The sequence below is a fragment of the Tachysurus vachellii genome, chromosome 25, assembly GCF_030014155.1.
Source record: "Tachysurus vachellii isolate PV-2020 chromosome 25, HZAU_Pvac_v1, whole genome shotgun sequence".
Taxonomy (NCBI): Eukaryota; Metazoa; Chordata; class Actinopteri; order Siluriformes; family Bagridae; genus Tachysurus; species Tachysurus vachellii.
Genome location: NC_083484.1, coordinates 8,016,155 through 8,030,000, shown reverse-complemented (window position 1 = coordinate 8,030,000; position 13,846 = coordinate 8,016,155).

Genomic DNA, 13,846 nt, shown 5'->3' with positions numbered 1-13,846 from the left:
GAGGCTTTGGTCTAAGCATTCGGATTTAGTGTGCAAGCAATGGGCAAAAACTGTAATAGCAATCACTCTGAAACTAACACATTACCACAGCTGAAGCTATCACTCTGAGTGTGAGTACAAAACACTGCTTAAACTTGTGTCAAAGTATGAAAGGGGAATTTAGATGTTAAAGGTATGAAGGCATGAATAATTATAGCTAGATGTATAAAAAGAAGTTTCCAGCCCCACAGAAGCATCTCATGACTGCTCCACATATGCTCTGGCATAGCACATGTGAAAATAAAACTAACACATGTGCACAACACAGATGATTCACAAATGTATTATGTGTACCTGAGTACCGTTGTGTTCTCTGTTCCATTTGACTTTATCTCAAAAGTTCCTATAGATTTTTTTGTGGAACCGTTTCAAAAAAGAAACTTTTTTTCATCAATTGGCATCATTCCAGGTAACGTTATCTGTACATCTCACACGTTCATATATATATATATATATATATGCATATAGTATAGACTGTATGTAGGACAAGTTCATGAGAGTTTACTATAGAACTGTGGTGCTATTTTAAGAGTCACATAACCATTCAGGGGTATATGGGTGAGTAACATTCTTAGAAATGACACTATGACACCAAGAAACTCACAAACCACTGTGCATCATCCTCTATGTGTGCTGAGCACAGTGTGTACTTGACAGTGAAAGGGTGACTTCAAATAACATTTTTTTTCATCTAAAACTCTTCCTCTGCATTGTGCTATGTGTTTCTTCATATATAAAAGCAACCACAGGAAGCCTGTCTCAAGTTTTGATGTCACTGTTGTATGATGTTTGGTATAAAACAAAATCTAAATAAAATTCAGTCTTCACTTTGAATTATGTCATCCTTGAACAATCATTGCATGGTTTGTGTGTATGGAATAACCATTGCTGTGACATTTAATCATTTTTCAAAACATTTTTGTGTCTAGAAAGCAAACATTTTTTTTATTTCAATGGTTGGAGCTGGTTTTCTGTAGAACTTCCTTTTAAAGCCTCTGTGTTTTATCTAACATCCACAGCAACATTGTTCCATAAGTCAAGGAGTAGTGGATGGTTGTTCCACTCACCATGTTATCATGAACTGGTGGAAAGCCATACACAATGCATTTGCTCATGTTTTCAGAGTTAATGATTTTATTTATAGACTTTTATGTCTATTAATAAAATCTTGGCTGCATTAAAATATCAGAGTTGAGCACTTGTGGCTCCACATAATGAAAGTGATTCAGTTGGTAAACAGGTAAAAATAATAAATGCTTAATAGCAAATAAACCAAATTCTTATTTTTCCAACAACAAAATATGGGTATGTATGTGGGTAAAACAAGACTGTTTGCTAGCAGGGCAGCATGTTAATGCCGCAGGTAGCACTGATGCCTCACAGTTCCCATGTCCCCCAAACTTTATTGTCTGAGTATGTTTCTGTGAGTTTATGTGACCATTTGAGTTTCCGCCAGATTCCTGTTAGTGCCATTATCTGTTTTCTGTTACTGCCATTAAATCCAGGATGCCGAGAGCTCCCAAGCAAATGCTTCTTCTCATACAGTATACAGTATCTCACAGTGAGTACACCCCTCACATTTTTGTAAATATGTTATTATATCTTTTTATGTGACAACACTGAAGAAATGACACGTTGCTCCAATGTAAAATAGTGAGTGTACAGCTTGTATAACAGTGTAAATTTGCTGTCCCCCCTAAATAACTCATTACACAGCCATTATTGTCTATACTGGTAGCCATAAAAGTGAGTACACCCCTAAGGGAAAATGTCCAAATTGGGCCCAAAGTGTCAATATTTTCTGTGACCACCATTATTTTGCAGCACTGCCAAAACCCCTTTGGGCATGGAGTTCAACAGAGTGTCACAGGTTGACACTGGAGTCCTCTTCCACTCCTCCATGATGATATCACAGAGATGGTGGATGTTAGAGATATTGCACTCCTCCACCTTCTGTTTGATGATGCCCCACAGATGCTTGGCCAGTCCATCACGTTTACCCTTAGCTTCTTTAGCAAGGCAGTGTTCGTCTTGGAGGTGTGTTTGGGGTCGATATCATGTTGGAATACTGCCCTGCGGCCCAGTCTCCAAAGGGAGGGGATTATGCTCTTCTTCGGTATGTCACAGTACATGTTGGCATTCATGGTTCCCTCAATGAACTGTAGCTCCCCAGTGTCAGCAGCACTCATGCAGTTGTATAAATTGAAATAAAATGTAAGCCACCCTGGAATGAGTGTCTGAATGCCATAAATGTAATGTAATTAATATGAAGCTGACCTTCTTTGGTCGACCATGACAAGGCCTGTTCTGAGCGAGGCCTGTTAAACCACTGTATGGTCTTGGCCACAGTGCTGCTGCTGATTCATGAATCCTGAAACTGAGTTTCATGAATGTCTTGGCAAACTTCTTATAGCCTTTATGTAAAGCAACAATTCTTTTTTTCAGATCCTCAGAGAGTTCTTTGCCATGAGGTGCCATGTTGAACTTCCAGTGATCAGTATGAGAGAGTGAGAGCGATAACACCAAATTTAACACACCTGAGACCTTGTAACACTAACGAGTCACATGACACCGGAGAGAGAAAATAGCTAATTGGGCCCAATTTGGACATTATCACTTAGGGGTGTCCTCACTTTTGTGGCCAGCGTTTTAGACATTAATGGCTGTGTGTTGAGTTATTTAGAGGGGACATCAAATTTACACTGTTATACTGTTGTACACTCACTACTTTACATTGGAGCAAAGTGTCATTTCTTCAGTCTTGTCACATGAAAAGATATAATAAAATATTTACAAAAATGTGAGGGGTGTACTCACTTCTGTGAGATACTGTACGTACACACCTGTGCATTTCTAACAGCATCTATTGACTCTAAGATAAAATGCTTTTTGGGTGCAAGATATTTACTTTAGTATGAGCATACTCCTAAACACATCTAATTATGGACAGTACTTTCCTTTTTCTCAGGTGAATGATTACTTTCATATTAATGGTACAAAGATGCACCCTTTTCTTGATCTCTGTCACAGTGTCACCAGGTCCTTCCCTCACTCACCAGCATTTACATTCACCTGAACACTAATCAGCATTACCTGTTCCTCATTCACCAATCAACACACACTATATAAGCCACTCTCAGTCACTCACTCATTGTCTGGTCTTGTATGTACTAACGTGATTTTCTCTGCAGTCATTCAAGCTCCAGACTCCTGTTTGTCTTCTAGCAATTGTCTACCCTTCCTACATCCTCGCTTTCGGAGCGACAGGATTTGCTCCTATATCTACTTCCTCAAGTTAAGGATTCATTGACTCGGATTCCTGTGATATCTCCTGCGTGTGTGTTTGTGTGTGCTGATACACGGTGGTGCTTCGTACTGTTCTTTTCAGATATACAGTATATGTTCACGGACTTCAATAAACCTCACTCTGTTTTGCTTACCTTAGTCTGTAGCGTGTGTATTATTACAATCTCAAGGATCTTAAGTACAGTTAAATTTCTCTTTGTTTCTCTGTTCTTCTTTGCTTGTTGAACTCATTGTCCTACAAGATTCTCACAATGTTTAAATAACGTATCTAGTATTTAGACCTCAGAGCATTTTGTCATTCTATAAACCTGTCCAAAATGATCAGTACTATTGTTCCTAGAGGTATATAATGTTGGAAGAATTCAAATATTGTCTTTATTGTATTATAGATGTTAATTAATTTAATAACTTCCATCCTGAAATACCTCACAATATCAATATATCAACAATTTATCAATATACAAGGCCCAGATACAGGACTCAAGCCTGTACGATGGAAACACAGTCCAAATACAGCAGTATATTTGTTACCGTGGCACACAAATATAGTACAGTATGTTATACAGTGCCACAGACCTCTACAATTTTTAACATACTCTCAAGATACAGAATATATATTGATGCTCAGACATCATCTTTATCACATATACATTACAGCACAGAGAAATTTCTTCGGTTCCCATATTGCAGCTTGGGAAGTTGGGGCAAGAACGGAGGCTCAGCCATGATTCAATGCTCCTAGAGCAAAGAGGGTTAAAGGCCAAATAATGACAATGCTGGGGCTTGAACCCCAACCATCCAATCTACAAATTACTGCGTTGATTTCCTGAGTCACTACTGCTTCTTTAAAAGCATGAATGACAATTTTTAAAGGAACATTTTTTTAAAAGTTTAGCTAAAAAAATCAAAACATAATTGCAAAATTGTAAGAGTATACATTTTTCATTGTGAAATTGAAAGCTTATTTATTGGACAAAATAAAAAATATGTAAAATATGTGCTTTGGATAATTTAGGGCATGCTGCCATAAATCAATTTTGCTTTTCTATTTGTAAAACACTCTTAGTAAGCATGTAACTTTATTTCAATATTTCACAATTATAGCAAAAATACAACCGATTCAGAGAGGATTCACAAAAGCGAAAACGTTGTAAGAGTATTAATTTTTTTACTAATACAATTTAGTTGAAATTTATTTAAATGTTTACCAATTTTTAATGTAAAACTGTGCTGTAAATTTTTACTTTTTGTGAAATACCAAAAAAAAATTTTAATAAAATAAAATAATGTCTTTTACGCTTTATAGCACCCCGGACAAAGTTTTTTAACATATGCAAACTTTCCTTATTACATATGTATTTTAGCACCTAGTCCTACTCATTTTCTCCATTTCTTTGTCATCTTTAGAAACTCCTTTTGTGTACATTTTTGAGACACCAAACACCTATGAGAGTAAAATGAAATAGGTTGAGAGAAAAGAGAGCTATAAACCACCATAACAGGATGTGGGATTTTGTCTTTCCTCTGTCTTTAATCTGCAATCTTTTATTTGGTTTTAATCTGCTTTCAATTCCTTATCCCTCTCTTTTAGCTGTCTAATGCCACTGATTTTTTTTTTGTGATAATTATAGATATGTTCCTTCATGTCATGTGTTTTTTAAAGAAAACTTTTTTGTGTAATGTACTAAAGGAGACAGGGGAAAACACAATGTACTTTTTGCCTTTGATGTGCAAATTGGTACAGAGGCAGACATATGAAGTTAGTTAACAGAAACTCAGCAAGAAAGTTCCTATCAGCCCACCCACAGCACAGTGATTGGCACATGTATAGTGATGTGCGATCTTTTTCCACTGTTTGTATATACGTAATGTTAATCTCAATTCAAAAAACATTTATAATACATCATAAAGAGACATGGCACTTTTACAAGTAAAATCACAGTCAATTTGAAGTCATGTGACCAACAATGTCTTTGGTACACACCCAATCTTCAAACAATATTGTTTTATGAGGAGAATGTTTACAGACAACATTTTGAAAGAGTAGAATGTGCGGCATCATCACCTGTAGCATCAGGTGATTTTGTTTCTTTGTTTGTTTTCTTGTTTACCATCAATTTCACTATCTATTAAAATCTTTGCTAAAATTCATTTAGACTTGCTGTGCATTGCTTACTATACATTCAGCTGCAAGAGGGAGCCACACACACACACACACACACACACACACACACACACACACACACAGTCCGCTACAGTACATAAGCTCCAGATCTTTCTTACATCTGTTTAGCTTTGCAGTGTTAACAGTGTTAATAGAAACATTAGCAATATTCATAGCCTACAGACTATTTGACTATTTAATTACACAATTAAACTACCATTTGATATTTAAAAATAATGATCTTTTATGTTTGAATTCAGCTTTGCCTATTGTCTCTACAGTGTACAGGCATCATTGATGAAATTGTAGAAATTTGACAGCTGCTATTTGTAAAAATATTTGACAACAATTTGACTGTTTCGCTACAGCAACGTAATAAAAGCATGATACTTAATACTTAAAGTATTTTTAAAAGGATTATACTTAAACATCTTTATGCAGCCTGAATTTTTAAAGCCACATTTGTTAAAGTGTCTCCTTACCTATGCAAGGACCTATGACGTCTATTGTTGGGGAAGCTGCCTTTCAACTTACAATAGCCAAGATACACTCTTTTAAGAAAGTATAGCTACATAACTCCACAGCTAGCTAAAGTAGGTCCACTAAAGCTACAGTTTCAAACAGAGGGAAATAAACAGACATTTTCATTAAAATATACACGCTTAGGGCATGCTGTCATAAATGGTTTTGGTTTTCTAGTTAAGATTACTAAGATTACTTAAATATTACACAATTTTAGCAAAAAAGCAGCAGATTGAGAAAGGATTGACTCAACAAGGGGTAAACAACCAAATGGATGTCCTTTGCTTGTGTGATTCTTTCTTGTTGATGAGTTAATGTCCAGCTTCATTCAGTAGTATTTTTATTAGAAGAGTCCAACATCTCCCAGTCTGCGCAATCTGAGGTGCATCTATACACATGGCGATGGATACAATAGTTTGCATATTGTGATTAGTATGATTCAAAAAATAATGTTCAACTGTATCAGGTAATTGCTGGAAAAGATACATTATTTAATCAATAGTTTTACTGCCATGCTAGATTAAGCTGCTTTTCAACACTGAAAGCTCCATGCTTTAATTTGCAAAGCATATTGTTTTAACATACTGAATATCAAATATATAACTGACTGCCAAAAGGACTGATGCAATGACAGCTTCAGACAACAGTAATGTCATTAATATATCTAAAATAAAGAGCATGCTGGATTTGGAGTGGGAAGAAACTGAACCAGTGGTTGTGTGGGAGAAAAAGAAAGGACACCAACAGCAGCTTGTGCAGCAGGTATCAGCCTGTTGGGCTAGCAATGGAGTGTGGTTTTGCATACGTTGTCTTTTAAAGCTGAAAGTATTCTCACACGTGACAGCTGCTTTCTAGACAGAGCTCATTCCAGCAGGTTACTCTGAGGTCAATGAGGACAAGATGTTACCTGAAGGCAAGGCATTTCTGTCTCTTATTGCATTTTTCTTTTTTCTGGTCTTTTTTTTATGGAAAAAGAGATGCATACAGAAACATACCAATAATTTAACTCTTAACTATAGACCATGGGCCATTAGTAGTGGATGACAAATTGTTTAGTGTGCACTAGTTTTCCAACCACTTCAAAAGATGCTTAATTCATGATGAAGTGGAAAGATATTAAATTGCTCTCTTACTAAACAAAACCAGCTTGGGCACAAGCTGCATGGCCAGACCTTTAATCCACCAGATAATTAGACTAAATGAGTGATAGCAGTTTTGCCACAGTAATTGATGATTAGCTGATAAAGATATATTAGGGCTTAATGAGCCAGTGCTATTTTTAACTTCATTGCCCGGCAGTGGGGTAAAACTACAGGGAAGTCAATCCTGGGAAAAAGGTTCCACCTATAGATCTTCACATAGTAATATATATTACTATAGATTCTTCGTTACTTTCTCTTTTTGTTCCTGTTTCCTGCTCACTGGTTTGTCATTGGATACATAGTGTGTTGTTTAGTTTCAAACACAGAGAAACCTATTTGTTGTTTGGCTGCTTCTGAGTAATGACTGAAACTGTTACTACTAAGATTAGTGTTGTGGAAGTCCTTATTTCAAGTGCATATAACTGTAGCGTATTTTCTGAGCACAACCCAGCAGTTTCTAATTTTTACCAATTATCATTGAAACCACAAACAGAAGACCCAAAAATAAATGAGGTTTTATTGAGAAAGTTTAAAGAAAAAAATGTCCAAAAACTGATCATTGGTCACTGACCTCCCAGTTAAGATTTAATTGTAGATTATTTGCAATTTTGTAATTAAGAAAATGTGACTGATGAAGTGATTAACAAAATAACACTGTTGAACTATAGACAGCATTCAGTCAAAAGCTCAGTGTAATTTCACTCTGCTTAATGTCTAATAAAATAAAGATGGATGACAAACTAAAAGAATAAAGAGTTATAAATGATCAAATATGATAGGTGACATGGTGAGACATTATACTCCCTCAAAAGCACCATCATTAACACACTAACTAAGGGATTATTACTTGAAAGAATGCTTTTCTTTGCTCCAGACTTGTAGAATCAATGCTAAGGTGATTTGCTGTGGCTGCTGTGGTGGCCCGTGTTGGCCATCAGAAGCCATAATGAACATAAAATAGCAGAATATTCTTATTACCAGACATTCATTAATTTATGTTGATTTAATAATTTAAAAGTGTAATTACAACTCATAAAATTATAAAGACACACAATTTCAAAATTACTGGACCAGTATCAGTAAAGAGGAGGCTTCAGTTTCTGAATGAAGGATTAACTGTAAAACTGTATTAGTAATTAACGAAAACCAGCCTGAGTTCTTATGACTATCAGCATTTATCACAGTTTTCCCATGCAAATGCTGTATCTTCAAAGCAGAACTACATTAAACATTTATACTTTAAGCATAAACATTACATGCTCAAGTATTGATGTTCGGGAAACCCTGTAATTTCCTAAAATGTTTCATGAATATATATAAATACTCATTACAAAAAAAAAATCCCCTTGTTACTAGCCTCACTCTACACCGCATCTGACCTCACACATCTCTCCACTAGCTTTTTAAAGCTGCTTCACTTCACTCACTCTTAAGGTAAGCACACTTTAACTTGAGCCTATCCTCAGTTCAACTATAAGATTTATTAATCCTGAGATGTGGTTTGCATGATTGTGGGTATCTCCTTATAGCTAGAGTTTCTGGCAAGAAACCACTCTTTCTAGATTTTATGAATGAACTTCCCTTTCTTTTTTCTCATTAAACTTCTCTGTCAAATAAGGAACTAGTAACTTTCAGATCTGCACATTCTCACTGACCATTCATGCTTAAACTCATAATCAATGGTCTAGCTCTTACTGAGTTAATTAAAGTTGGCTTTTGAATTCCAGTGATCTCCAAATACAGTTAACATTCTCCATAAAGTCTTTTCATCACATACAGCAAATGGAGGTATTTATTTTATTGTACTTATACATTCATGAGTATTTGTCAACTCCCCAGCCCAATTTTTCTTTTTTCCCTGCAAGAACTTGTACAGCTCATATACAGTATACACACAGTTTCACAGAGTTTCACACACACACACACACACACACACACACACACACACACACACACACACACACACACACACACACACACACCCTTTTATTTACTTAAACAACCTACAAGTGTAAGACGTAAAACAACTGTTGCCTTCCCACAGCCAGACACTTTCTTTCTCTTTGTGTGTTCACCATGGAATCCCACAATCTCACCACCATGACCCTAACAATGACCGCTGACCCTTCCTTGTTGATGGCTGGGTAACAGGAGTTGATGGGTGCTTAGAGAAGTAGATAGATGTGTGATAGGTGTGAGTCTCTCAGAGACTGTTTATGTGAAACCTTAGAGACTGTTTATGTAAAAACCAAAAAGAATAAGAAGCACAAAGATGTATCAGATATCAGACAGTAAGTGAAGATGCCTTTAATACCTTAACTGGTATAGTATTTAAGTATATAGGAATGTAGTATGGGAAGCATTTAATTTAGTTTTGTTGCATTCCACCTTTACTGACATCTGTATCAAAACAAGACAAGCCAAACATGAAGACTGGTGAGACTGTATGCTTTATGAACATTGGCCTGTTGACCAACATGATGCCTCAATTAGGGTCTTGAGACCTGACCCACCAAGAAGAAAAGAGGATGTCCCAGCTGATAATGAGAACATTGTGGACCTTTTTAGGTACAATGTTGAGTAAATTCCATGTAATGCAGAGCCTGTACAATGACTGCAGTTCAGAACTGAAAACAAGCAATGTGATCCACAAAACTCATGTTTTTACAAATATCAAGTATTGACCTTATAGAAGATGGTAGATATCTACATTGTGCCAAAATGCAGTATCTGCCACATATAGATGTCATCTCTTTATCAGATATTAGGAAGACCTGCTAGAATGTACAGTTTACATCACCAAAAATGGTAACAGCATGTCATTAAACTAACAAAACACACAAAAATGAGGATCCCAGATCACAGATGCTGATTTAGACTGACAATATGAAGCTAGAATGAAAAAGGTTAAACAGATAAACAAAGACATATATTATTTTTTTTACCACGATGGTGCGTATTGAATTAGCTTCACCTAGTTTCTCAATTGCTTCACAGTTGATCTTTTCTTTCTATGAACATCAATGTTGTTGCCCTGTAGAAAAATGCAGGACAAAGAATACACATAACAGAACAATAAATACACAGAATCAAACTGTAAATTATTTAGTAGCAATAGTTATATCTATAGAAGCAATAAGTACTGTATGGCGTTCTAAACAGCATCTGGTGAAGCTTTGTAAAAAACAGAGTGCAGTGGTATTGAGTCATACTACTGTAGATTAGATATTTGGGTATAGGTATATTTGGGGCATTGGTGGCTTAAGTGGTTTAGGATCTGGGTTGTTGCTCAGAGATTCAGGGTTCAAGCCCCATAACCACCAAGCTGCCACTGTTAGGCAATTTATCCCTTATCCCTTTCCGCTCCATGGGCACTACATCATAGCTGCCCATGTGCTCTGACCCCAACCTCCTCAGTTGCCATATGTGAAGAAAAGAATTCCATTGTGCTGTAATGTGTATGTGGTGATAATAAAGGCTTCTATGCCCCAATTTCATTTGACTAGTCCAGGTGAGTGTTGAGAGGCAGCAGAGAGTTTGATGTTTGTTGGCACGAATGCTCTGGTACCTTCTGCCAGATGGCAGGAGGGTGAAAAATCCATGGGATGGGTGATACAGTTTGGCCACAAACATGGTTATAAGAAACTAAGCAAGGTGATTAAGGCACTGCACCAAATGGTCAAATCAAATGGATATTTCATAATATCATTCACCTAAAAAAAAATACATTGCAATAAACTTGCTGTTTATTGCACGTCCAGCTGATGCCGATCTCTGTGTCTTCCATTGGTGACAATCTCATACATCTCATTCATAAAACAAGCAGCCAGGTGACTCCTACTCAAGAGTGTATGTTAATACAAAAAATTATAAGTCTTAATGTCACATGTAACACATATAGAACAGTACACCAAACACTTTTTACTAGTCAATAAATTAGTCTTTGGACTAACAATCATCCATCTTGAAACTGATCCTTCCTGCATGAGTTGATATATTTTAGTGCCTTTCTACAGAAGAGATGTAATTGATGTCATTGTCTTTCCAAAAATACCCAGCAGGCAGGTCAAGGGGTAATCCATGCTTAAGTACAGAAGTTCAGGTGGTAAACAAGAGCAGGAAACCATAAAAAGAAGGGGAGAAAACAAGATCGGAACAATTTCAGATTTATATTAAAAAAATATGCATAAGCTGAAAATAAATGAATTTAAAGAGAATAGATTCAGTCAAGAGTATCTGAGATTTAACTAAAGTACAAACCTAAAAGCCTGAGTTGTCATATTCATACACTTTTGCAGTCTAATAATTCATCTCCAGACTTATAACAGAGTCATTACACCTATTTAATGTGCAGCTTTTTTCTGATTAAAGTAATCATGGTACTGAAATTCAGAAATGATATGTCAGTTAAACGCAGCGCGTAGATTTGGTAGGTCCAGTTTCAGTCTGTGCATGGAATTACCCCACTGCAACTGCTCATGTAGCAGCCAGTAATATGTTCTCACAGTCTGCTACATGGAGATTTGAATAATCACCAATCAAACAGAGAGAGAAAAGGGGACAGTCCTGATCCTTCCAGCTTACTAAGAAATGACTCAGTAACTGAAAAACACAAGCTTTTGCACCTCTTTCCAATGTAGCCTAAGGTCCGAAAGTTTGGGTCCACTCTTAAGAACCTTTTTTTTATTTTAAAAGTTATGGACAACTAAGACAAATAGGATTATATAGATTTAATTTACATGAAATAACATACTGAAAATTGTAAGGTACTGTTATTCTATATTATTATATAGTGAAAAAAGACTTGTAGAGTACGCTGTCTGCAGGACGTAACTGAATTTAAAGTCTCCAGCATCCATGCTTTGTAACAGACAACAAGTGAAGCTGCACCTTTAAGTGACAGAACAACAGATTACAGCTGATAACAAGTGAATCTTCACAGATATTTCATAACATTAAAAGTAACTATAAATCAATAAAACACATGACACTATTTTAAACTGGATTTAGTTTTACACAGAATGTGTTGTTATTAGAAAATAATCAAGTCTGCTGTGAAAACGGCCATCACACCACCCCAATACTGAATATTTTCCTCTAACATCCCTCCCTGTCATATTGTTCATTTAGTGGTTCTTTTATGTAGCAGCTTTTGTTCAGTAATGAGTCAATTATTAAAGGATTTTTAAGAGCTTTTATTTCTGTTTTATGTGCCAACAGCAATAACCTTCCAGTCAGATAAATCTAAGAGTGTACCACTGGATATCACCCACCTGGGTTATGAAGAAAAAGAAACTTAATATATGATTTTTAATTTTTGTAAACCTGCTGTATCCAAGCTTTGGGTAAACCCCCAAATGTCTCGGTAGTATGAATCACTCAGCTCATTACTAATTTAGTCATTCATACACTGCTCACTTATCACCGGAAAACCAAAACAAAAATGCACACACTAAAGTACACACACATGTACTTAAGCAAACACACACACACAAACATACACACCACATACACATGCACACACACATACACTTGAGCACACATGCACACAAACACACACATGCCCTTGAGCGCACACATACACACAAACACAATGTGTACAATGTGTATGAATGAAGTTTAAACCATTGTACCTGCCATCATTCAACATTGGTATCTAGGGTGTGTTTCTATCTTGAGTTATTTACCAGTTCCTATGGCTTCCCTTGTAACACCTGGTTAGAGCAACATGGCCACACAAACTACAATTCTAGTCACAGAATGTAAACAAGAACTACCCAGTTAAAAACAAATGAATCTGGCTTACTGAATCATCAATTTTCACTGAATTAGATTTCTGGATTTGCAAGTTAAAAACTTCAAAAAAATGCGCCAAAATCTTTGTTGCATTATAGCAACTTGTCTCTTTATGCAAGATATTATACATTTGCAATACTAATCTGCTGTAGGAGAGAATCATGGAAATAACTAACACATATTTGCACCATCTATCTTGCACCACCAAATTCAAGAGGTTTTATTGAGTATTGTGACAGACCCCTTTATCTAACTTCCATCCATTAATCAACTGTGCAGTTGCGAGATAAGGGCCTTTCTCAAGTAGTCTCATATCTTAACCACTAAGTTACCAGTGCCTTATGAGCTTCAGGCTGGGAGATTCAGTGTTTTAAGCTGACTCATTGGCAGTGGAACAATGCATTTAACAAAACCATGAGTTCAATAGCTAAGAGATAAAGAATCATCCTGCTTCAAAATAAAACTTACTATCAAACCAGAACCTTACATACCAGACAAACATAACTGCTCATCATTTTTTATTAAAGAATATACCACAGTTTATTCCTGTTTACAGGTATATGTACAGTTGTGGAAACTTCAGTTCCTGAAGTAATAAGACTTATTAAAGAGAAACATCAATTCCCAATGTCCTTTGACTTGATTCTTGATTTGGTGGAAATGAACTTTCTCTTGACCATAACAAAAATATCACACTTACTATTAAAATTCATCATATCAGTGATTTTATGTTTTTCTTTAAATAAGAGCAGTTAATAAAGTCAATTAATTATTAGATTATGATAATGTACTATCTATCAATCATACAATGCCATCAATCAAAAAGTCAAATATCAGTCATTCATATTATTGGACTCATATGTTGGTCAGAAAAGGG